At 39.1% G+C, this 24,808-nt stretch overlaps 3 pseudogenes; 1 reads left to right on the top strand and 2 right to left on the bottom strand.

Moving 5' to 3' along the window:
- Positions 1 to 1,275: 1,275 nt before the first annotated feature.
- On the bottom strand, positions 1,276 to 3,666 carry LOC146455293 (uncharacterized protein KIAA1958-like; annotated as a pseudogene).
- Positions 3,667 to 5,252: 1,586 nt separating this feature from the next.
- On the top strand, positions 5,253 to 9,395 carry LOC146455291 (uncharacterized; annotated as a pseudogene).
- Positions 5,308 to 6,309, bottom strand: LOC146455292 (uncharacterized; annotated as a pseudogene).
- Positions 9,396 to 24,808: the final 15,413 nt, after the last annotated feature.

Here is a 24,808-nt window from a genome sequence, read left to right as displayed (position 1 = left end):
CCGAAACTGATGTTTGTGGCAGTGAACAACCTGGAAATGTTTGACTCCACACTCTGCTTTGTATGATGTCTTCCATTAGTTCCACTAGTGCTGGTCCAGGTTCAAAATGTACGTTTTTGAGGGCCACTGTTTTCAAAGTTGTAATTATCTCAGAATGCATATCCCTTTTGGTCCTTTCTTGGGCTTCGTGGTAAGGTCTCAAAGGAGGACTGGGCGCCTGTGTTCATTTTGAAGATCAAACACGGTCAGGGATAACCACACTGTCAACATCTGCCATAGTGCTAACCTAAAAAAAAACCAATACATTTCAAAGTTTACAAAAACGTTTCAAATTGGCTTCTTTAGAAATGTTTTTGTATGATTACATAAATCCAGTTCTAAAAAATATCTCACACTGGTCTCACTCATTTCCTAGTCTGAAGTCATACTGATATGAGTTAGTTCATCTGCTGTAATGCCACTTACATTTTTTAAAATCTCATTGAATTAGAATGGGTCCTTTTCTTTTGAGCGCTTATATCGCAAAGACCTGCAAAGGCGCATTCTACCACCTACATAACATCAGGCATATCAGAAAATACTTAGACAGGGACTCAACTGAGAAATTAATCCACGCATTTGTAACTAGCAGACGGGACTATTGTAATGGACTTTTATACGGACTACCTAGCAATTTAATATCTAATATCTAATCAAAATGCGGCGCAAGATTACTATACCGTGTACCTCGGTATTGCCATATAACACCATTACTACATGAATTACATTGGCTTCCAGTGAGGTCCAGAATTGACTATAAGATTCTAATAGTCACCTTTAAAGCAATCTATGGGACAGCTCCTAAGTATATATCGGATTTAGTAACTTTAAGACCCAATTCTAAATATAATCTTAGATCTAATGACAAGTTTCTCCTATCGCCACCCATGATTAAGACCTCACCTACACTTGGCAATAGAGCATTTATAGGAGTGGCACCGAAATTGTAGAATGTTCTTCCTTATGACGTCAGAAGCACGTTGAACTTTAGTACTTTTGAACAGACACTTAAATTCGCACTTTTTGTTCAAGCATACGAATAAAGCTCTGATATATTTTATACACATAAGTTCAGTTAGTTAGTTTGATTTTATATGTAAATTTGGATTTGACTTTCCTATTGTTATTATTCATTAGTATTATATGCAGCTCATATATGTGAGGCGCATTTGAAAACTGTATAGTTGAATTTGCGCCATTCAAATAAATATTATTAAAAAATTATTAGTGACTGGGTATTTTACATTGGACCCAGATATCAATTAATAATACTTTATTCAAATACATATGCTCATTCAACAATCTGTGTCTTACTAGTTGTGCATCTTCTAGCGATGCATGTATGTTGATCATGGGGTCAGCCAGCAAACTATCACTGTGACCACAAACAGCTACCTGAAGCAAATTGAAAACAATGTTGATGCGACACAATAAACAGAAAATCTATCTGTAGTCTGGGTCCTAATCCAAGATGTTTGTCATTATAAAGAAAACACTAGGGCTTTGATTCCTCACAGAGCTGTGATAACATTGAAAGATGTTTTAAGGGAAAAAAACAATTGTAGCCATAAAAATCCATAACATTATACAGTACTTATGGGTTAGAGACTGTTGTGAGTGTTTTGTTTACAAATACATGCACGCGCGGATCGTACAATGAACAAGAAATTTTCAATACTGAAGGCCGAGTGCAGAATTGAAAATTTCGAGTTCATTGTACAGTCAGCAAGTGTGTGTATTTGTAAACAAAACACGAACTGACAGTCTCTAACCCTTTTAATATACGATCTGAGTTCACTGCACGCGATACACGTTAAAGGGAAAACAAAACGATAATTATTGTGACAAGGCAATTTTAATAAATTAAAAATCCGTAAATAAATATAGGTGTATTTCAATAATAAGCAAATTACAATTCACCAATACCCTGTACACAAGCTTAGTTGTGTTCAATAGCTATAAAAATTCGAAACTACAGTCGGCGAGAAGCCTGTTGACTGTTCAAAGCAATTGTCAATCACTTTTCTTTGTGACGTTATACATGAACACAAAATTACAGTTTTCAAGTTTTGCATTCCCAAAGTCGACTAATTTGAGCGAGCTTGTAGTAGTTGCCAACATGTTTTGGTTCGTTATTTCATTTCTATTGCTGTGCTCTATCTCCTCTGTTAGTTTTGTCGCCAATGCCGTCGAAGCAACTGGTGCCACCAAAATTTCAGAACATTGTTTTTGTTGTTGTAGCGTTTGTCGTTGACAGTACACTTGTACGCTTTCCTCGTTTCTATGGCCAGACACTCGCATTATACGATGGACAGGAACTCCTGCTCTATCTAACAATGTCACTGAAGTCGCTCTTATACAATGGTTTGTATAAACTTGGCTTAGGTTTGCTGCTATTGATATTTCTTTCATCATGTTTCCTAAACTGTTCACACCGAGCGGCGCTCTGTCAAACCAGATTTCATCGCTAGCACAAAATTTTCTTTTCGGCCTCTGAAACAGTGCCTCTTCACCTGGATTAAGAACCTGAATTAACTTTTTAAGGAACTGAACTAGACAGTTGGCTTCACCAGTAGAAAATATTTTAGGATCCACTTCGTCTGCCTTGTAACTGAACCTGCCAGGATGATTTTTAGTGTCTTCTTGCTTGGCCATTTCAACATATTACACTTCACTTGCGTCTTTCTTGAAAACAAAACTATTTTTTGTCAATCTTCGTTGGTTTTCTCGACCTCTTCCGCAGAAATACAGGCTTATATTAAACCAATTCACCCTTAGTAACGAAATAGGCGAATCGCCAGCGAAAACACTGCTTTCGTAGCATTATTGTATGTCCTTGGGCTGAATGCTAGCATGATGTTTGACTTTAGACGCACCACTTTCCTTGATTATTTATGGTTTCGCTTTCAGGGACTTTTTTGCCGTTTTAAAAATTGGATCAGTTCTAATAGAAAATGTCTTTCCAACTGTTTCTGAAGTCAAGTAACGGTTGATTCCCGCTCTTATTGCTACATGAGCTGAACTTCTGTAGTCCTTTCCTTCTTCTTGTTTTAGTTCTTAGTAAAACTTACTCAGTCGCTCGGCCAATATTTCTGCACTCAAGTTCTCCAATTCTTCAGACGGGTATCTCAGTTGCAGCCATTCTAGACAGTAGCGAAAAGATAAACAGTAATTTTACCACAAATTCATTCAGCTTTTTAAGGTTCTTTTTTAAAAGCTTACGCTTCAGTAAGCTTGAATGATGAAATCACCTGTTTTTCGCAAACGACAAATAAGTTTTACAGAAAAGCACCTACAAAATTTCAGTTTTGTTTCACTTTTACCTTTAAAAAAATGGAAACATTCCAGGCTGTTTTTGTCTTGGTGTTCGTTGGAATCGAGTCACTGATGATTTGAGGGATTTCCTCTTCTCCAACCTGTGCAAACCTCGAAGCCATTTGCAATATCGCATGATTTTCATGAGTTATCTCCAACACTGCACTTTCTGAATCTGGTGTCGTGACGTAAATGACAATCACGTGATCTATTTTAACCAATTTGATAGAGAACTCAGATCCTATATTAATTAGTTTTCATATATCATGTGAAATAAAAAAATCATCAATCGAGACAAGCCACGTGGAAATTATAAAAAACTTGTTTCACTTACTGGATGGTTATCTGCTTAAATGTTGATCGCGGAATTATCCAGCAAACCACAATCACCTGCACCCGCATTTCCCTTTCCCTAAAGTAAAATAAAAACAAAATTCATTCTAAACGATAAATTTAAGAGTTGCTTGTTTTGTAACCTGAGTAGTTTTCCATACCAGCGATTTGACTCCTCTCAATGGTGTGAATAATCTGAAGTGATCTTGGTCAATAAAGCAAAATGTTTGGAAATGTTAACCTACCTCAACTCTTTATTTTTCAAGATTTCTCTTCAACACTGATGCGACCAAGGCAGGCTTTACAGATCTTGCTCTTTCTTCTGCCATGTATCAGGAATACAATATTTCTCCTTGTGAAAAGGAGCTACTTGAAGGTCGCGTTGCTCAATGTGATGCCATTCATCTTGTTTGACACAGCTACACAAAGCACTAAAGGGCTTCTTTAGCAAGAAAAAGCCAGACCATCCTACAAATGAAATATTGAACTGGGCTAATTTCTTTTAAAGGCATAATATTTATTTTTCAAGACCTTCAAAAACCAGAAATTGCATAGGAATCGCACAAACGTATCTTAACCTGGTAAATCCAATATGGCCACTCCATCGAGACTGACTCTCATAGAATTGTTCCAAAGACTTCCCCTAATACGAATCTTTTGATTTTCGTAGAAACAATAGCTTTGACGTCATAGTTGTGAAAAATACAAAAGATTAGGACTTTAAGGACCATTTCATGCTGAAATCGGGAAAAAACAGATTTTAACCAATTAGTCAGGTAGCAGACACCTGAAAATAGGCGTTACGCTCAACCCTTACCACAGAAAAGGTTTGAAACCTGATTTTGGTAGAACAAGTCCTCCTGAACAATGCCAGGTAGTTTATAGAGTTGAATTGTGGCATCAGTTGCGTAATATATGATTTAGCATGAAAACGAGGTTAACAAACATCTGCTTATATCTGTTCTATTGTCTGTGAAATCCGACGGAAACTCCAAATAGGTTACCTATCAACTACATGTTGAATACTGCATTGTTTAAACAAGCCTAAGGATATCACGTGACCTGTCACGTGACTTGGAGATGACCGCTTTTACTAGAATATACATCATTTCCTTTGTTAGTTTAAGTTTCTTCACCGATTTCAGATGTGATCTTATCTTTTTAACTAGTTTCTTTTAAATGCAATCAGTTATTAACCTGTACGTTTCTGAACGCACAACTTTAGGAAGAGGACTCTCTAGCGAAAAACATGTGGCCGTAAGTTGATGACGTGCATTCGAAAGTAAGATTCTGCTATTCGCTTCATTAAAAAAAATAATGAAAAAAATATTACACAGGGCCGAGTTGTTTATATTCTTCTACGAAACTGTGATTCATATTTCGAAACTCAACCTAGATAGCCAGCCTCAATTGTATTCTGATCTAGATAGAGGCCAACTGCCATGCATTCACTAAGAAAACGACAAGGACAAGACCGTTCAGGCAATGTTTGGTACTTTATTTAATTCTCTACTGAGAAAGCACTTTAAAAGATAGTCCTGTTTACATTCTTCTTTGCCTTTTTTGACTCGTACCGTACTTCTGTGAGTAAGAGAATCGATAACAATATGTTGTTAATGTTCAGTCAGAATCACAATCAGAATCTCCAGAGTAGTCCACCAGAGATACTCCGTGTGGGCTTTTACACCATTCAGTGTCAGCCATGCAGAAACATGACTTAGTGCAAGATAGTCCAGTGCTGAAACATGAACAATTACTCTGGCAACGAGACTTCTTGCACTGACATGTTGTTCATTCCAGCAAGCTTCTTGGTGCTGGCTCCTTGGTCATCATAACTGGCTTTAAAATGGCGCCTTCTTTGTCCCATCAGTTGTCCTCTGGTGGGGGAAGATGCTGTACGGCCTCGAGGGAGCTTCTCCAAACGATAGTTTGATAGTTAGCACTTTTCAAATGTTGAAGCAGACTATCTGAAGTAGGGGGCAGCATTTCACTTTTCTGCTTTTTCTGGCAGAACAAGACGTACCTCAACTCGTCTTAAGTTCGGGCATGTGTATAGATCACAGATGAAGGCTTCACATTTGGTCATGGTGTCTTCGTCCATTCTTCAGACTCCCAAGAGGCCGAGACTTTCTTGATGCTGTTGACTCTGACATAGCATACTCCATGCTTTCTTCTTGTCAATCCCTGCAAGGGCACTGGTTGTATCGCATCCAGTCACCGCATGAAAGGCTGGAAGTGCTCTACATAGTGTCTCCCTGAGTTTTCAGGGTGCATCATGCACTGGAATGTAGTGAAGTCAATCTTTGACGCCAGTTCTAAACCACGTTTCTTCACAGTTGATGTCATAAAGTGTGCTACGCTCAGGACAAGAACATCAGTGTCCGTTGATTCGATTACAATCCTGGAATCAGGACGTATTTTGATGCCATGTCGCCAAACGTGGTCGCTCCACCAGACCTGGTAACCTGTACCATAGCCATTCCATCTATAATGTGAACAGTTGCTTGTGTTGGGGAAGAATGCCAGGATTGGTCTCCAGGATCGTGGCCAGGGCACTTTTGTTGGTCTTGCATAAGCTCCCGTCTTCGTGTGCGAGAGCGAATGACACTGGCCAGAGCTCATAGCTAAGAACGTCCTTCGGGTTGATTTGTCTGACGTTGGCAGCGATCAGAAGCCGTCAAAACAAGTCCCTGTTAGCTCCAACTGTTACAAGTTTCTCAACTGATGCCTTGACTTGAAATTTCTTTGTCATAGTGTCAAACGTTTTTATCCTGAGGTTTGTAACGGGATCCCAGAAGCTGACTTCATTGGTGTTGAGCCGTTTCGCGATAAAAGTATCCATCTGCTACAGCGGTTCTTAGCACTGTTGACCAGATTGTCTGCTACATCTGTAGGCAAGACAACACCCGTCGCAAGGTTCAGGAGGGAATCCGTATCTGTCTGGGAAAATGGATCCGTCATCGAACCAGATGTGAAACAGTTGACCAGCTTCTGCACATCACCTTCACACTGGACTCTTTTTGGCGCTGCTTCTTTGTGCGTACCCAATCGATCGTTGTCATGTATCGTGTACATAACCTTGAGTGCCATTGTCACAGCTGTTCTTGCATGACATGTTAGAAACCACCTCTCTAAGGTACTTGGACTTTGAGATATTCCAATGATTCCTCCCTTGGACTTGGAGTCTGCGTTGATGGACTGCTCCAATGCCATATCTGTCCATTCTTGAGTAAACGGCTGGCTGGAACAGCTCACAGGATGGTTCCCGGCTGCAAATTCCTGATGAACGCTAGGATGCTTGCTTCCTAGCTGCTTCATATCAGCTATGTACACTGGGAGCCAACAAGTATAGTTGTGTCGACTTATGGCAAAGAAATATTGCGTCATGGCTGCTACAGATGAAAGGTGCAAGAACCAGTTTCCTGTTCTCTCAGCTTTGATGAGCTGTAGAGGCACGATTACCATGGAATTATATTCTTCCCAGAAGGCAAAGAGCTTGGAGTTTGATCTAGCTTCTGTCTTGAACACGTTGAACAAGGATGTTAACTCCATTTTATGCTCCAATTCACTAACTCTTTCTGTTAGGGTTGCCTTAGCTGCTACAGCACTTCTGCAAGCTGCGATCTTCTTCATCAGGACGTCTTCGCTGATTGGCTGATCATCTCCATAATTAAGGCTATACCATTATACAAAGGCATTCCACAGCAAATGAAACAGTGCTTCCATAGTCAGCTTGTGCGCATGGACGCCTCTGTTGTACGACTTGCCTTTCATTAGGGCGGATGTTGTGGCAGCCGCATACACGCCAGACTCTATCAGAAGATCCTCGAGGCCTGAATTCTGATACTTCTTTCCAAGCAGCGACAGGGAATGTAATGCGATGTGAAAGCCACCAAGTCTTATCACAGTGTCTGGGAACTTCAGTTGGATTTGCTTTGCTTTAGTGTAGATGGCAAGATCAAGTGTAATAACACAATCGTCTTGGCCTAAGCTTGAGCTCATCTTTTGGGCATGCTTCATGACTGTGTAAAATGTGCTGAATTCTGTAGAGGAACCGTCAATCATAGGACAATAAGCAATGTTACTAGCACAGGGAATTTCTGGGAACAAAATAGAGTTGAAAGCCCTCTATCTTGGAACAGGCTGATTTACTGCTGGTACTTTAGTTGTCGTCTACACTAGACTTCATGGATTCAGACGCAGAAGATCCCAGGTAACCTTGTTACTTGCTGTTGAATATGTTGCACACTGGCCGTTATACCACTCTTTGTCAACAGCGTTGACATACTCAACAGGACGTCTGCCATGTGCTGAACACTGCTGTATCTCATACACACTACCAGATGTCTGCAAGGATCGTCTTCTCGTTGCGTGGTCCGCCACTGCAGTTGATTGTCGCCACTGGTACACAACCATAGTTGTCCCATGGATCGTATTTTTTTCATCCAGAGTCTCTTCGTTCAAGTCGTTGTTGTCTGCAGCTATCTGCACAAACAGCCCGGGGAATATATTTGATGGTATGATTGTCCCATATTCCTCTGTCTTTGCCAGAACCTCGATGGGGAGACTGGTGTCAACTGCCTGTAGTTTATCGTAGGAGGAACAATGACCCATTCGATTTAATAGGGTGATCAGCACCTTGGATCCTGTCAGATGACGTACAGCCATTGCTAGGCTCATCTGTTTTGGTAGCTTCACCCGGGCATTTGTCGCACAGTGTACGATGTCTTGAACGATGCTTAAGACACGTCTCTCGTCTTCTTGTCTATTACATGAGCTTCAACGGTCAAGTTCTTGATGATTAGGCTCGTCTGCAGTTATGATTAGTCATACTAACCAGTAAAGACTGTTAGGAATAACTCGTTTCGCAGACTCTAGACTCACGTCATTCACTTCAAGGGGTCTTATGGTGACGCCATCACATTTTTTGACTTTAAACTTACTCTAACGTGCCATATCGACAATCTGCTGCGTACTTATAGCATGGCTGCTACTTTTATTTGCTTTCCTCTCTGAATTAGCTGCTAGAACATTTAAGACATCTTGAACTGATATTCGACTTGAATAAATGATCTCAGGTTTGCTTTTGCCAAGTGGCTGATGAGACACGATGATACCTTCATTGATTTCTGCAAGCGCACTTTCAGCTGCTGACTGGTGTAACCATCTGCATTCACCCCTTTCTCCTCCAAATAAACCCGGTACTTGGGTTTGTCGAGGAAGCAAGCGAGGAAGAGGAGGAACATGAGGAATCTGTTCCTATGTTTACTGAATATGTTCCTCTACGTGGAAGCTCGTTTCATCAAGATTGCCAGAGCACCTTAAAAAAATGCAGGGAATTTTCGTGTGCTAAAGACCCAGTTGAACTTATAGTACTCCCTGAGCAAGACAATTTAAGAGACTGCAATGCTCTTATAATTCAAGCCAAAGTTGGGTCTCAGTGGGACAGAGTAGGTCATATCCCCAAAAAGAAACTTCCTAAATTTACTGCAGCCATAAGGAACAACGAGATAAAATATGTTAAATTTAGAAACATTAAATGCCAGTTCATCATGACAGACACTCCAACTTGGACTTATTTTGCATCGGTTTTGGTTACCAAGACTAGGAAATGGCTTCCAAAAGATGGGAAATATAAGTATAATGATCAATTGTAGTATCTGCCTTGTATTATTATTTATCAAAATGATATTGGCTAACATCATTTGTACAATTGCCCATTTCCCATGATCTGTCAGAGTACAGATGCATGGCTGGCTTTGTTGAGAAAGTTTTTCTTCATTTTAGTGTATAAAAAGAAAATTTCATTTTGCCGGGGTTCTGTTCAGTTATGGATTACTGAAGACGTCAGAATATGGTAACAACAGTGACCAACTTGTCTCCAGCTTGTTTGCCACTTTTTGTTCTAACCACATTTTGACGTTATGTGCTCTATAACAAAACAGACGCACAGCAAAATGGAATCTGTAAAATAGAATAAACAGCTGGCTATACGTAAACCTTGTGTTCGCAGCCTTTACCAAATAATGAATGGCTGAAAGGAATAGCTGTACATCAATTTTGTTGCAGTTGTTGGTTGTTTAATTTGCAGCTAGGCTGCTCATTCTGTCTCTTTCCCTGAGGCATTTTGTTTTTCCATTTGTTGCCAAGTTTAAAAATTTGTGAAAAGTTTATTCACAGATATGTACATTGTTCATTTCACTTCATTTTAAGTGATAATGAATTATTTATTTTTAGTATTTACATGTAACAGAGAGGGGGGGAGGGGGGGGGGGGCTCCAGTTGAAAATCAAGACATAGTAAACTAAATCAATTGTAATCAGTTTTTTAATAAGTACTAGAACCAGACTATTATTTAGTGTCTCAAAACTGTCATCAAGATAAAATGTACTGATTAGTGAGATCTCTGACAGTTTTTTAGTAATGCTGTAAATAATAACAAATTATTGAAAAGGATCAATAGATGTCTCTCCAAATCTTCACATGGATCGATAATTGATGCATCATTAATTGATTTATCTCAGCTGTTACTAACCCCAACAAGGTTCTCAAGGAAACATCGAAAACATTTCATGAAACACATATTGATTGTATAAACATTGTGCTAAGTTTACCGTATTTTCTTGATTGAACGCCCCAAGTGTATAAATGAAACTTGGCTTTGTAGAGGAGGTGTTTAGCAGTTTATTTGAAAGCGGTTATTAGTAAGGGTTTTTATCCATTACATAGACAGCCATATATTCTACCATAATACCTTGAGCTTCCTATACCTTGAGTAAAATGCTTAAGGGGCTTCAGTGTTTATAACTCCAACTTGGAGGCCTGGCGCTTATTCAGGACCCGGCATTTGATCAAGAAAAAATGGTATTACAAAAGTGGGGGCAAACTGATATTGAAACGGTAAAATCATTGCCTGGTCGACACCCTGTTTCTTGGTGGCAAGAAAGATCTTCCTGCAACAAAAATCGAACTGTCTTCCCTGGTATTTCTGATGAGTAGGTGAAGACGAAATGGGTTTCTAGAGTCTGTTCCATCATCATTGTCACCACCGTTCTCATTACATCCTATAGGAGCTTTGTTAAATGATGGTAATAAGTCAGTTGAAAACCTCTCAATCAGGGCCTGGCAGGAGAAAGCCAGTTCAGGGTCCATCGGTTTTGAGAAGTTACTGAAAAGATCAAAGCAGGAACTGTTAAAACAACCTTACAAAACATAAAAGCAATTTGGGTTGTTAAAGGGTGTCTTTTGTTTTGCTCCTGAAATCATTCATTTTCTCAAAATCTACTACCCCTTTCTACTAGCTTAAAAGCCAGGATGGTTTAACTACCTGTCACACCAGTGACAAAATGTTAATTGATCTGATAAGAAAATTTATAAGCATCAGGATTGTAATTTTACTTTTGATTACACTTTCAGAACTTACCGCACAATTTTTCTCCACTTCATCTTAAATTCTTTTAGTGTGAAAACTGGGCCTAGCCAGCCATGGCACATGCTGTGTAAACGTTCCAGGTCGTCTGTTGATGAACCACATGGATTTTCGTCTAAGCCAATCTCAGCATTTTGTTGACCACGAAACTCCTGGCTTTCAATATTTGTGGTAACTTCAACAACAGTTTTTCTGGAAAACCCTTTGATGCCATTTGCAGGTCTAGGTAAAAAAACAAAAAAAGAAAGAAAAGGGTAATTTCTCAGAAACTAAATGTGATTATAAATTATTTTACAATTACATGGCAATGAAATATGCTTTTTACCCATATCAAATAACAAACTAATAATTGGATGCGACACTAGGTCAACAAATAATGACTCAATCAACACTAAATATTAAAACATTAAGACTATTGATAATAGCAATTATGTTATAATGCTTATTGATGTCCATGGCAGAGAGGTCGGGGTCCCTGTGCCATGGAATCCATTCGTCCAGAATATAGTTCAGCATGCGGTAGTTTTGCCGACAACGCTGGAGTTGGGAGATTGGGAAAGGTTTACTCACAGAACTGCATGTGCATTACAAAACAGATTTCCACAAAGCAATCGTGTGCTTGGTTTCTTGATAATAGCGAGGAACAATGTCTAGCTACAAGGTCTAGCTACATTCACATTACAAGAGAATAAGTAATTAAATAAAAATAACAATAAAATTAACAATGTTGAAACATAAGCAAGCGAAAATTAAAGTTAATAGCCGACGTTTCGGCGTCATCGTGACGCCAGTCTCAAGGCAAAGTGGATAAATTAAAGCGAAGTACCCTAAACCACTGCCATCAATCAGCAAAGTTAACTATGGAGGTGGAAAGGAATGCCTCACTTTCTTTCATCGGTGTTGAACTGTTAAATGTAGCTCTCAGAGTCAAGACCAAGGTCTACGTAAAACCAACTAATACAGGGCTCGTACTTCATTATCAGAGCCACATGGATAATCGGTACAAGCACAGTCTAATCACCACCATGTTAGCTTGAGCTTGCCGTATATCCTCCAACTGGTCGTACTTCTCAGAAGAATGCAATCGACTAGAGATGGTAGTCTTAAAGCTTAAGACTACGGCTGCCTGTAAGGATCGAGAATTCGCCGTCAACGACCAATTTGGCGAATCGCTCATATGCGGTCCAAAAATACCCTTTGGTGAACTATTTTCAAAAATCATATTTAAAAGTTCCAGCGACTTTTTAATTTTGAGAGATTCGCAAAAATTTTAAAAATGCTGCCAAAGTGCGGTTTTTCGGCCAACTGAAGGTTCAAAATAAGGTGCGCAGACGAAGCACTGCTAAATGCTTAAAATAACTTCAGTTGAAGTCAAACTTTACACAAGCTATGAACAACTATTCTTGTTTATTGTCCACTACTAAACATTTTTAAATCTATCCACTTTGTGATTCTAGCGAGCACTTTAAAACCACCTTTGTAGAGCGCTAAAAATAGCGGCGAAATATAGGTAATATTTAACGGCACAAAAGTGTTCCTAGTACCTCAATTTTCGATAATTTTACTTTACAGCCTTAACATATAGTTATTAAACATTCACCATGCCAAGGTTCAAGCTCGGACTGGCAATGCTTCCCTCTGAAAAAATCAGAGAACTTTTGCAATGTTTCGGCTCAAATAACACAAGATTATCGACAAAATGGAAGCTAATTAACTCGAATTAGGCGAAAATCCAAAAAATAAACTTACGTTTTGTTAATTTGTACTTTGACCCTGAAGATATGTCTACTATCATGGAAGGCAACGGCCACAGAGGTGTTATGGCCCCTCGAGAATCTAAATTTGAAATGAAAATCTTTACTCCTAATGTAAGAGTTGTCCGCAAGCACTTTTGACAGATCAAATCTAAGAGATGTCATGAATCCTTAGCCGCTAGGTTTTCTAAAAAAAACTTGCTGAATTCTTTAGGTAAGCGGAATAATGGGATATTGAAAAAGAATAAACATTTTAAAAACTGTAAGATCGACATGAAATCGCTTGCAACCACGAACCATTTTAATATTCAAGGTACTCTTACGTTGAGTGCCAATGAAAACATGCGATTCGTTGCTTCTCAGTTGAGAGATGTAAAAAAATGTAAGAAAGATTTGCTAATGCTTCTTCAAATAATCAAAATGACAGAGTTTCATTGGAATAGCAATAAATTGCAAACACAAATGCCATTAATTGAGTAAGAAACGAGAGGTAAACTTGTTAATGGTATCAGATTTATCGCTTAAATTAAGCTTATTGTTTGAAGTCCTCACAAAAAATAAGCACATACCCAAAACCATAAATCGGCACTTTTGATTCCACACCACTGAAACCGTACAACTATTATAAGCATCAGATGCCAATTAAATCCACATCATTTTTCTTCATAGTCAGTATCACCTGCTTTCCTAATCTTCGGGTTGAAAATAGTTGCTCAAGATTAGAATCGCATTTGTGGCAAATGACGAAACGTGAGATTCCGCGTTTATGTTTTCTCGAAAATAAAAATGAGTTCATAGATGAGAATAGTGCAAAATAATAGTGGCCTTTGATGCTAATGCAAACAACTGAACTTTTCTGCAAAATTGAATACAATCAGCTGGAAACGTAGGATAGATATAGTCATGCGGTCATGTTATCCGCAATCCAGATTACAATCTTTCTATGTCACGCGACACCAAACCATCGGGGTTAGGTACTGACATTAACTAAACCATACTTATTTAATTACTTCAACCTTAGTAACATCTAAACTAAATCAAGCAAAATACTATCCGAAACGACTAGTGTTGACGATACTGGAATTTATATTTCTGAGTGGAGAAGGAAGGAAGATAATTTTTTGGGTAAGAATTTTTCTCCAAAACTGACAACTACGTAGAAATCTTTTAAATCTATGTAGGATTTTTTTTCTTGTCTTAATTTGTGGCTAAAGAAGTTTCGCTTTTCTTTTAGAAATTGGTCATTCTCCCGAAACTCTGAAAAAATATAATACCCATCCCTAAATCCATATAGCAGGGGGAGTTGCAGGGGGGCTTGAGTCCCTTCCCCCCACCCCCCCAGAATTTTTGTAAGTGTAAAAAAAAAAAAAAACCGATATGTCAAAAAATAACTAATTAAAAAAAAAGATAATGTGCAACAATTAATCTTGACTAATCCAGTTTCCAATTCACAGAGACCGCTAGGGTTATCCACAATCTGAAGTAAAATATTCACAAATACCAGTGAGAAGATGAACTCTTATTATTTCTGTGTATTGTTTTATTTTAGGATACAGCACTTTCTTTCTAAAATTTGTGAATATTTTGCTTTAGGTTGAGGCTAACCCTGTATAAATGTGTCTTTTGCCTTTTTATCCAGCCGTCTTCGTGAATTCGAAACAAGACTATTCTGACGCTGCAAGTGCCTTTTCACAACCTTTAATAATTTGTTTCTTACCTGACAGTTTCCTCTGCTAACGTTTGGTTTTTATACACAGCAACAAAGGCATTCCTTCCTTGTGATTCGGAAATAAGAACCAAAATCCTTATGACCGATATGTATTTTAAGTAGGGAGTTAAAGATAAGACGACGTTGGTGGTAGCCAAAACATTATCTATAAAGAGAATATTCGCGTTCTTTTAAACTTCACCGCGATAATTCCAGCTCGCTATTTTATATATGTATTTTTCATTTTAGGCTTATTCTCGTGAGGACGGATTCTTGATGCCTGATTACTAAGTTCACTGTAACCAGTAAAAGAGGAAGGAAAATTTGTCGTCGTCTTGTTACGTCCTCCTTCAAAGACTCAAACGTGAAATTAGGCATTTTCACGTGGTAGTCCGCGTACAGTGATGGCAAAGAAATGTACCAAAAAGTGTGATGCAGGTGCAAAGTAATTGTTTTGCTTAGTAAATCTACTCCTTCTTTTGATATTCTCGTTGCATCTTAAACTCCCTACTGGGTCTGTTTTTTGACCGATGGGGGTGGGGGGTGTAGCTTTGTTTAACTAATTTGCTTGCCCCCTCCCCTAGTTGTTTAAACCTTGCTACGGGCCTGCAGTTCTTATTGGATTACTTGTGTCACAACTTGTGTCGCAACAAAGCACTTGCTAGTAATGTCCTCTAGAGGAGCCAGGTATGGGGCCTTTTTGTGGACGGGTGAGGGAGGAATATCTAGGCCTAGGTCTTCACACACACGCTGCAACGGATGCCAAAGTCAGCCGTTTGGCGTGGGCAAATGTTTAAGGTATGATACCTTTGTTCCACTGTGAAAATCACCTAAAAACAGTTTTTGGCAACTTAGAATAAATTATCACTACCACGTGAAATGGAAAACAAACACAGGAAGCCTTTATGTTTGTGCTTACAAAAGTCAGTTACCAGCTCTAGGTAACAGCAACTTTATTTTAGTTCAGTCCTATGCCCTCATCAGTACTGAGTTTAAGACTCGCTAAGTGCCCTGTGATATCTTTCATACAATCCTTGAGAGTGACACATTCAAAATGACCAGGGTAATCACTAAATTGTCCGCACAGAGTAGTCTGACTGAGTAGCGTACTATAGCTGCAAAGCGCCATTTCTCACACATTACTTTGACGACGCCGGAGACGCCAGTTGATCTCCCTCGAAAAACTGATTGACAAAGTGCTAAACAATTAAGCCCCATATGTAAGCACCCCATGATGTTCTGGAAACCTGTTTTCAGTAACAGTACATCATTGATTGCTAACTCCGCTGAAAGACAGACATTTAGATTCTAAAAATAATCTGGAGTGTTTGGACAATGACGTAAGTGTCCTGGAATGTTCTAGATGAATTGAATAGGTAATTTTCGATGTTCAGTTTTTGTCAACTGTGGGAGAATCAGTGTGAAAACTCACAGGCATTTTCATCTTGGTCAAGTAAAATACACTGTATGGCTTAAAATGTCAGCTTATTTCGTGTCCTAAAGAATTAGGACATTTCTCTAAGACTTTAATTAAAACCCCTAATTCACAGCATTTGTTTCCTTTGAAATATAAGCCTAAATGTAAGCAATACTTGTCGACAACAGTTTGCAATTAGGAAAGTCGGCAAGGTGAATAACTAACCGTGGTAAACATGGCGGGATATCCAGCTCCAATTTGCTTTTCCAGGGTAACAAATACCTCAGGATATGCTTATTCTACACAATGACGAAAGTTTTTTAACGTCGAATGACAAATTAACAAGACTGAACTTTATTTTTTGGATTTTGGCCTAATTCGAGTTAATTAGCTTCCATTTTGTCGTTAAATCTTGTGTTATTTGAGCCGAACACATTGCAAAAGTTCTCCGATTTTCTCAGAGGGAAGCGTTGCGAGTCCGAGCTTGAAACTTGTTATAGTGCATGTTTAATAACTATATGTTAAGGTTGTAAAGTGAAATTATCGAAAACTGAGGTACCAGGAACACTTTTGTGCCATTAAATATTTCCTATATTTCGCCGCTATTTTTAGCACTCTACAAAGGTGGTTTTAAAGTGCTCGCTAGAATCACGAAATAGATAGATTTGAAAATATTTAGTGGTGGACAATAAACAAGAATAGTTGTTCATAGTTTGTGTAAAGTTAGACTTCAACTTAAGTTATTTTAAGCATTTGGCAGTGCTTCGTTCGTGCACCTTATTTTGAACCTTCAGTTGGCCGAAAAACCGCACTTTGACCGCATTTTCAAATATTTGCGAATCTCTTAAAATTAAAAAGTCGCTGGAACTTTTAAATATGATTTTTGAAAATAGTTCACCAAAGGGTATTTTTGGACAGCATATGAGCGATTCGCCAAATTGGTCGTTGACGGCGAATTCTCGATCCTTACAAGCAGCTGCTCTTAAGTACCCGAGGCACTTATTCAATTTAGCTGTCAAGCAGTTCGATTTCAAAGTACCAGACCAGCAGCACATTCCATCAGCTGAAACCACCATCCAAGTTGTCATGCCATTTAAAGATCAGGCCTCTGCTAATGTAGTGAAGAAATGTATCATAGACCTCAGGTCAAAAATCAAGACCACAATTCAGCCTGTGTTCATTAACAGAAAACTCAACGAAGACCTTAAAGTTCGAGAAGTCAAGCCTGCCACTGTTAACCAACAATATCTAGTTTTTAAATTTCAATGTAACCTGTGCAATGCAGGATATGATGGTTACACTCGCGGCCACCTCCACGAACGCGTTGATGGACACAAACAAAAATCGTCGTCTATTTGTAAACACTACTTGAGCGAACATAACTCAAACGTGCCTCGTTGTCTTTCAGAAGAATTTCACGTGCTAGCTAAATGTTCGAACAAATTTGATTGCCTAATTAAGGAGATGCTTTTTATAACAAAACTTTAACCATCCCTAAACATGCAAACAGACTCGATTCGCGCAAAGTTATTCACCTGAAGAACTTGTGAGCCGTTAATTTGCCCATTTGTAGAGACTGTTAAGTATAGAAATAAAAAATCTTTGCATTAATTTATCCACTTTGCCTTGAGAATGGTGTCACGATGATGCCGAAACGTCGGCTATTAACTTTAATTTTCGCTTGCTTATGTTTCAAGAAATCATTATTGATCAAAAATTAACAATGTTATGATTTATAAATGATAAAACATAATTTACAAGCAAACCACAAATGAGAGTTAATAAGCATTAAAAACGTGTAAACCTGGGGCCACCTGAAGTGAAACATGTAATTTATTCTTCACAAAATATTCATAATTAACTTACTATTTTACAAATGACCGAGTTTAAAACTGAATAACACTTATAACCTTCTCGAAGATAGCTTGTACCAGCTACCTCCTGAATGTTCTTTGAGGCCTTCTGCCAGTAATTTGACTTCAAATTCAGAGAAAGGCACTCGCTTGTTGTAGGCTGCAAATCCCCACATGTAGGGCCACAAACTGCACCAGGGCGACATCTTAGCTTCCTTTCTTTGCCAAATGCTTCTCATTTTCTTGGAGACAAATAGCTGTTTCGGTGACTTTGGTGACTTACTTAGTCCTCGCAATCTTGTAAGGATTAAAGGAGATTTTTTCCGAGTTACCTAATAAATTAGATGCACAGAAAATAAAAATAAGCTTTAACTCTGTATTTTAAAAGGAAGACATCCAAATGTTATCCTACATGTACCTCTGCCAATGGAGTCCTGCCAGTCTGATCGATCCCATCAGAAAAGAGGCTTTTTCTGGAAGTTCCACAAACTGGTGTGGACCGTTTTTTATCGGGCTTATTTCGTGTTGTCCCGTTTCGATGTGAGCTCTCTTGCTAGAACTACATGTACAGTATTTGTCCATCTGAAAAAAAAGAGCACAAACATCTCAAATCAATACCATTAAACTTATAAAATGTGAAAAGCAACTAAAAGATCACCAAACTGGTGACTGCAAGTCCTGGCTTATAGGAAAGACGAAAGAAAAGCGAAAAGCTGCGAACAGATGTGATGGCAGTTACGAAAACAAGCAACCAAAACATCGTGCTCGTGTGACAAGACTCGCCGAAAGTAACTGTTGGCGCTATTTTTTATGCAGTTTAAAATGATATTTAATCTTAAAAAATGTGAGTACATTAGAATACATTTCGAATAATATTGTTCTTTTATCCTTTGAGGGGAGATTTAACGCTTTAATGAGCTAACGTGTTCTATAAATTATCATTAAAACGGATCGAAACATACCTTTGTCCAACGCACATCCGTACACAATGGACTCTTCGCGCGATAATGCTGATAAAGAAAGCCTTGGAAAAAGCACATAACACAGCAAATCAATTCAAAATTCCACTCCAGTTGGTTCTTACGATGCCAAAGCACAAATAAGACGAAAGAAACTTACCTATATTATTCTTAAAGAAGGAAAAAAAATCCAAGCAAAATCCAGTAATTTTAGGCGCGAAACACAATGACGCATGACCTGACGAAGATGAACTGAGCGATTTCTACGCTAAGCATCATGGGAATGCCCTGAAATCCTCTTTGGGTTTGCGCAAAATATTTCACTTTGGCAACAGCATGTACTAAATCAAGCGTTTACAGTCTATTAGCATTTAAAAACCTATTTAAGCATACAGGTTAATTAACATCTGCGTACCACACACTGCGTACTCAATTAGTTCATTTTTATAGTAAATGCATATTTCATCACTCATAAATGCTGAGTACAAAAAGAATATTTAAATTATCATTATAAAATCCAACCCCCAAAAAGTAGAAATAGCGTCAATCATTCTAACTTATACACCACCACGCAAAAATCTCTTAGCGGGTATTCTGCTGCAAGTAATTTTCAATGCAAAGATTTCTTTTAAAACACAGACTGATGGACGACTCTCAAGAACAGTTACAGAAGGTTTGCTGGTGCCCGTTGACAAGTTCCAGTGCAATGTAACTGTTCCTATACAGTCCACAGATGTGAGGTGGTTTGGCCGTGGGTTTTTCCCAAAATCCATGATAACTGGAGTTGGATGTCCCTCTCTTGTTTCTAGCAACACATTGTTACTCTTAAGATCGTTGTGGATGAACCCACAATTATGAATGTGTTCCAGAGCATCTGCAACCTTGCACAGCAGTTCATTCCAGACTTTAATTTTTGTCAGGTTGTTACCTTTCGCTGCCTTGCAAAGAGTGATGCTTTTGTCACTATCCCCATGAAACTGCAGAACAAGACGCTGGTTTGCTGCAGCATAACGTCGAATTGAAGGGGGCTTCCTAGATGGTATATACTGATTTTGGTTCATTTCAATACAATCATCTTTGCACTTGAACTGAATACCCCAAAACCATGAAAGCACCCCTAGGTCTCTCATTTTGAATCTCAATATCAGGGACTCTCATGCCTCTTTGAGTACATCTGTTGCTACCTGCAATAATAATGTCATCAGCCCACGCAATTGCAACAACCTAGAGATTGCAGAAAACCATCCTGAGAAAAATGCTCATGTAACATGTTGTTCCAATTACGACCACTGCACTGCCAACGGCATTAACATGCAAACTGAGGTTATACAGGCAGTTGGTGAAAAGTCTCGTAATAATCTACTCCGGGAACCTTGGCAACAAAACTTGCCTTGTACTTTTCTTCCCATTTGGACCTGGTTTTATTGCATAGACCCACATTCCCCCCCACCCCCCCCCCCCCCCCCCCCACTGAAGTTCGACCTTCTGGTAGAGAGGTGAGCTCAAATGTTTCATTTTCCCACAATGCATTAAACTCTTCATCCACAGCATTCTTCCACTTACTGGAATATGGGGATGAGATTGCATCTTGGTACGACTGGGGAGCATTGATTATTCTGTAGCAAAAATCACTTGTACAATTTGCAGCATCGTCAACTGCATTATCCAGATCCTTCCCAGTTACATAATAATCAAGGTATTTTGGTCTGACACGATCTCTGATAGGATAACAACTATCATTGGCAGCCTCATTTTCATGTACTGGTTTCTCAGGTTCTGGTTCAGCAGAATCAGGCAACAGTTCAACAATTTCATTAACATGGTCAAGGCTGTCAGTGAACTTGACACATCAGATTTTCTTGATAATATTTTGATGTGGGTAATGTACAAGAAATGCAGGGCTGGAGCTGTCATAGCCCACAAAAATACCTATCTCAGCTCAAGCATCCAATTTGGTTTTGTTCTGTACAAATGTATAACACACTGTACCAGATACATGCATGTTGGACAAATTGGGTTTGATACCCATCAAAGACTCATAAGGAGTTTCACCTGTTCTATGGTTGTAGCATCTGATGCGTATATGTGCTGACGTCTGGACTGCATAAGTCCACAACTGTTTAGGCAACTCTGCTCCAATTAACAAACATCTAGCCATATCAAAGAGGGACCTCCAGGCTCTCTAGGCTGTTCCATTCTGATGAGGTGAGTAGGGGGCTGACTGCTCATGTTTAATTTGATTCTTTAGCATGAGCGATCTGAACTCTTCATTAATGTATTCACCCCCGTTATCAGATCGTAATCGTTTCACTTTGCCATAGGGTGAAGTATCAGCTAAGAACTGCTCAGTTACCCTAGGGACATCACTTTTGTTCTTAAGAAAATATACACACAAAGCACCTGAATAGTCATCAACAACTACCATTGCATATTTGTGACCTTCCTTTGATTCTGGGGTAATAGGGCCTGCTAGGTCACTATGGACCAACTGGAGAGGAGCAGTTGCATGATGATCTGGCTTTCTGTTTTGATATTGTGACATTTTGCCTTGCACACAAGCATCACATTCAGACTTACCTTTTATTGTTATTTTCATCCCTTCAACTACACCCTCTAGTTTGTATACATCATTCATGTTGCATTGCCCTAGAATTTGGTGCCAAGTCTCAGCAGTGTGCTCCACTACTAGGCATTGTGTTATTTAGGTAATAAACTTTGCCGTGTTTTTTTATGGCAAATTTTGTCCCATCTGGTGTATTCAGCTCAGCAGAATTTGGTGTTACATTTACAGCACTACCCCTATCAATTGCTGCTTGGACTGAAAATATGTTTTGCTTATAACTAGTTACGTACAAAGCATCCTCAAGGAAAACTTTGTGAACATTGCCCTCTACATCATGTAGGGTAACTTGTGCTCTGCCTTTAGCAGACACAACACCACTAGCCCTACTACCATTTCCTTACTCTATGTAATGATTCTCAGGTTTAAACTCATCAAATTTTAGAAACTTTGATTTGTCACTGAGAATGTGAGCAGTAGCTCCAGTATCAACTAGTAAAGAGTTTCTCTACTGGAATTAAAATTGTCCGCCGTTACTTTGAATGCAAATGAAGCATCCTTCTCATCACACTTACTATCACTAACAGTATTAACAGTCTTTCTTATGGCATACGTCTGTGTTGTGCGTCTTCGACACTCAGTGGCTGCACCATCAGTGTTGTTTCTTCTTCTTGTCTTTGTAACGACATGCTGCCGACTTGTGTCAAGGCTGACCACAAGAATAACAGGTTATGGAGCTGTCTGCTGGTGGAGTTTTGTGTTTACAGTTCATAACACTGTCTCCATCAGTTTTTGATGGTGTACAGGATTTCTCTGTCTCCTCATAACTCCTGATTGCGGTCTTAACCTCGTGGAACTTCATCTTGTCGTCCTTGTCGTCGCGCTGCAGAACTATGGCTGAAAAAGTTTTGTATTCCGCTGGAAGACCTTTCAGCACCATGGCTACCAAAAGACTATGACTGACTTGCTCTCCGGCGGATTTCAACGATGCAGTTGCGGTCTCGGCACGTAGAGCATAATCCATAATGGACTCATTGTGCCCCTTCTGTAGCGAGGTAAGTTCGGTGTACGGGGCAAGAACACGTGGCTTACTTTTGGCCGTGTAATGATTCCTCAGTATTTGCAAAGCTTTCCGGCTGTCGTCCCTAGCATCTCTTATAACTAAGGAGAGGCTCTGATCATCTAAACACTGGATAAGTTGAGCAAAAGTGTCGATGTTCTTGCTCACATTGTCTTCTTCTGGCTCGTTCTCCGCCAGGATAACATCATGGAGTTTGTGAAGTCTCATGTAACCAAGGAATTTTATCTCCCACAGCTCATATTTGGCTTCATCACCATTGAACAACAGCCTTCGACTGGGCCCATAACCTGTTGTGAGCGTGGCCATGTTCTTCGGCGGAGTAAAACATCAGAGACATCAACTGGAACTCAGCTTTTATTGGTACACGACAAAAGCTTCTACATCACAGCATGGACTCCTGAGAGAACTCAATATGGTGCAATACATGGCCTCAACCTGGTGTTGAGCTTACAACTACTTCCAGTCTACATAAAGCACTTCGGGTTTACATAAGTTGAGTTTGTATCTTAACAGGATGAATTCTCCAGTGGTTTCAAATATGAATTTTGATTGATCCAGGGTACAGCCCCTCTCAGCTAATTTGTTTGAGTCTTCACTATAGTCCGAAAGTCTCTGTGGCACACTACATAACCTGATCGATCTCTGCCAACCAATACCCAAACGTTCACAGTGCAAGGGACATATGGTCATTTCTTGGATGTTCGGTGGTGTTTGAAAACAGGCACTTCTTGCTAGTATAAGCTCAACTTCCTTCTCACGTCTACAAATTTTTCAACAATTTGTTGTGACTTGATATACTCTTGCTGCACGATACGAGAGGTATGATCCTACATGATGGAATCCTACTTCTTGAATCACACCCACATTTTCCACCAACCAAAAGTGAGAAAGTGTAAGACATTTTATTTCTTCTGATCAGGCGTATTAGCTTTCCGTTTACAGCCACATTTCAGAAATATGAAAGAAAACTGTCCGCTCCGAAATGTTGTTCATTTCAGTAAATATTCTAATGAGTATTATTTAACTGAGAACTGGGTTTGCGAGATAACTGTCTTTGCTTTGAATTTGATATAAAGATGCCATTTATCCTTTCATGATATTTGTCTTATTCCATTTTGAGCGTAGTTTTCAACTGATTTGCTTACTTCACTTTGTAAGAGACTCTTTATTGCTATGGTTTCACCACCCTGGATTTCATGATTGCCGCAGGTCACAGCACACCGTTTTGGACTGAGCAGGTTGATAATCATAGAAATAATGGAGTTCAATACACTTTGGACCCACTGCCGTCTTGAGGTAAATTGAAGGGGTAAAGCAATGACGGAAGGCCATGTGACATCTACTTGGAGAAACAGCCCTTCGACAACGGTAATACAAATAGGTAAGCTTATTCCAATCCATTTATTTTGTCGGATATGTGAATCTATAGTAGTCCCGAAACATTTTATTTTTGGATATTTGAACCGGCAAAAAAAATTTGGGCTGATGCTTTCAATAAAAATCAAATACATGCTCAGTCAGTGTCTAGTTTTCCAGAAAACCTATTCCTAAAGGTCACATCGGCAGTCTCTCTTGGTTAGTAATATTGTGTATTTTAAAATATTAAACACTGGCAAAAAAATCTAATTTTCCCTCTGATTACTCTAATTTTTACATATGAGATAGATAGATCACTCCAGTTGTCAACAACAGATGAAACCCTGCTTAGTTTTCCAAATAGGCAAATTTGTCAAATTAGCAAATTTCAACGAAGTCGTATAACACAACTAACTGACATCCCAAAAAAGTGCCAGTACAACTTTTGACATCTATCCTTTATATGTATCTGCAGTAGAGTTTGAGGTCCTAGTTTGGTGTACCGACGATATATTTAGGGAGTTATTATAAGGTACCTCAAAACTACAAGGGCAACTGGTATTTACATGAAAATCAGTTTGTCGAATCTTCTTCAAAAAGTCTTTTGAACCTGGTTTGGAACAAGGTCTATTATATTTTCCAGTTCCTTGATCTTTGACTCTAGTTCGGCAAGTGTGGACTTCAACATTTCCATTTCTTGGGCACCGAGATCCGATGTGGAGCTCTTACTGCCAAAACTAAATGGGGAGTCACACAGATCAATTCCATTTAGCGTGTCCATAATAGAGGCAAATTGCTCAGAATGTGCGAACCTGTCTGAAGCTAACTGTCACTGTCGAAGTAATCCAGCACAAAAACCAAATGAAGATACGACGTACAGATGGCTCAGGTGTCTGTTGAAGTCACAACCTTGCATGGTGGGCTTCAGATCTTTTGGTGCCACAGACTGTATTTCGTTTGGAAAATGAAGAAAAATTTAGATTCCAGCAAACTCTTTTGGCCTT

The sequence above is a fragment of the Pavona decussata genome, unplaced genomic scaffold (genome assembly GCF_977016875.1).
Source record: "Pavona decussata unplaced genomic scaffold, jaPavDecu1.1 SCAFFOLD_280, whole genome shotgun sequence".
In the NCBI taxonomy this organism is placed as follows: Eukaryota; Metazoa; Cnidaria; class Anthozoa; order Scleractinia; family Agariciidae; genus Pavona; species Pavona decussata.
Note: the sequence above shows the minus strand (reverse complement) of the source record. Positions and strands in the feature narration are given on the sequence as shown.